Here is a 2,394-nt window from a genome sequence, read left to right as displayed (position 1 = left end):
CAGAGGTGAGGCTGGCTGGGGCAGGCTGTTCAACAATTACACCCACTGGAGCCCAAATTCCATCTCATATTTTGCTACAGCACGCAAAAAAGGTTCAGGGGAAGGAAGGGCTGGAGGGCAAAAGTGTTTCACTTAAAAATCCTGGTAGAACTATGCAGTGGCTTGTCTGGCCACAAATCCATCTATTTTGGTGCAAGTGCAAAGCCTGGACCTGCCACCTGGAAATGTGACCTCAAGAGTTTCCTGCAGCCTGTGAAGTTTGCTTTGTACTCAGGACAGACACCTCTCATGCTCATCCTCACATCCTTCCAGAAGGAAAAGGGCAACTGAACCCTCTGGATGTCTCTGCCTTGCTGTGGGTCTTGTCTCTGGGTCTTCCCCCAACCAAAACTACTTGCAGGTACTTTTAGTATGAAAATATCACCAAAAACTAAGTTACCTGTCAAGGGCAGCACTGTGAGGCTTCACAGCATTGGCACCTTGTGACTTAATTTTGCTTGTGGACTTGAATGTCCAATTACGTGTCTGGGAGTGTTTAGCTGTGGTGACCAAATTTGGGACACATTGCCACAACTGAGCTACTGGAGAAGCCAAACAGCCTTGAGAGGAGAGGAGCCTGGTGACTCCAGACGAGCATATGGCAATCCTGGGAACAAACCCACACACCTTTTCCTGAAGAAAATCTGGATTCCTTAAAGGAAGGGGTTTAATCAGGAAGGATCAACTCCATGAAGAAAATGTGGATTCCTTAAAGGAAGGAGTTTAACCAGGAGGGATCAATTCCAGGAAGAAAACCTGGATTGCTTAAAGGAAGGGGTTTAACCAGAAGGGACCAATTCCATGAAGAAAATCTGGATGCCTTAAAGGAGGGGTTTAACCAGGAGGGATCAATTCCACAAAGAGCAATTGCCCTGTTCCACTGCTGTCCAGGACAGACTGATGCTGTGGGAGTGGGACAGGGGCTCAGTGCCTGTTAAAGCCCTGGGCACTGAGGAAGCCCAGGAGCAGCTGCAGACAGAGGCAGCTGAAGGGTTCCTGCTGCCTCCCACCAACGCTGCCCGCGATTCATCAATTACCTATCTGCTCAGTCCTTTTCTCCATCCTTTTACAATCTAAATAGCACATTTTATAGTTGCTGCTAAGTGATGTGATCAACATCAATTACCTACTAAAAGAGAATCAAGTCTTGATTTAAAATTAAGTGCTGCATTTTCCCATGTTCTTTATATGTAGCCAACAGAATAATTGCAGTGACATAAAAACTAATTACACAACTCCACAATTAGGCCTCCCTCCTAGTGCTGTGATTGTCTTTAAGTATACTGATGAAAAATTACTCCCAGTCCCAAATTACTCTCTCACACCCATCTTCTCTAATACCTTTTGAAAAAGCCCTCCACCCCATCAGACCAAAGAGAGGAACTCCAGATGCAGAAGGTAATACATGCAGAGTGTATTTTCTTATCTCTTAGATGTGGGAGCAGTTTCAGATGTGGGATTTGGTTGGGATTGCCCAGGGATGCAGCAGTGCTCCTCTCTGGATAGACTGAGCATCTCAGTGAGGCTTCCCAAAGTGCCTGGTGGCTGCTGGCACAGCAGAGACAAGCAGGGGGAAAATCCTCTTCCCAGTGCCCCAGCTGACCTTTGGCTCCTGGGCTGCAAGCAGAGAGACCAGTCCTGCCTGGCTGCCAGCCTTGGGCTTGGTGTGTGGAGCCCAAAAGGAGGAGGAAGAGGCTGAAGTACAGCAGTACTTTCCCCCATCCAAAAGCCAGGAGTTACACCCAGGCAGCAATCACGTAGCTGCCTGAGAAACCATAAACCTCAACAAAAATCATAAACATCTATAAAGCTCTGGTGCACTCCTGACAGGCTTTGAGGGATTTGATTCCAGATTATGTTTTTGAGATGTTTACAACCAACCTGGAAAGATTGAAAAATATTCAATTACTGGCAAGGAGAGCTGAGATTTGCTTACAGTCAATCTCTGCCTCCAGGATCTCTGTGGGTGCCAGCAGTGAAACACAGCATGGGTGAGCAGAGCTGTGGGGACAGTGGCCCAGGGACAGGTCCCCCTGATGTCACTGAGCATCTTTCACTAGATGATTAAGCATAGCAGGTTTAATTCTGGGGCTGGCACGTTGGTTTTGGCTGCTGTGCAGTGGATCCCATGGCCTGTTCCTCAGCCACAACCCAGCCCTCACCAGGGAGGACTGCACAGCTCGTGGCTGATTTTCCATCATCTCTGCAATGCCATCACTCAGTTGCTGTTAGGAGAGGGGTGGGAAATGCTTTGGCATGATTTTAATCAGCAGAGTGCTTTGAGTGAATGAGGTGAGGGGACCAGTGAGCTCCCTGTGCCTTCTCTGACTTTCTCACCTCATTTCAGCATCAACC

Source organism: Geospiza fortis, unplaced genomic scaffold (assembly GCF_000277835.1).
Source record: "Geospiza fortis unplaced genomic scaffold, GeoFor_1.0 scaffold320, whole genome shotgun sequence".
In the NCBI taxonomy this organism is placed as follows: Eukaryota; Metazoa; Chordata; class Aves; order Passeriformes; family Thraupidae; genus Geospiza; species Geospiza fortis.
Note: the sequence above shows the minus strand (reverse complement) of the source record.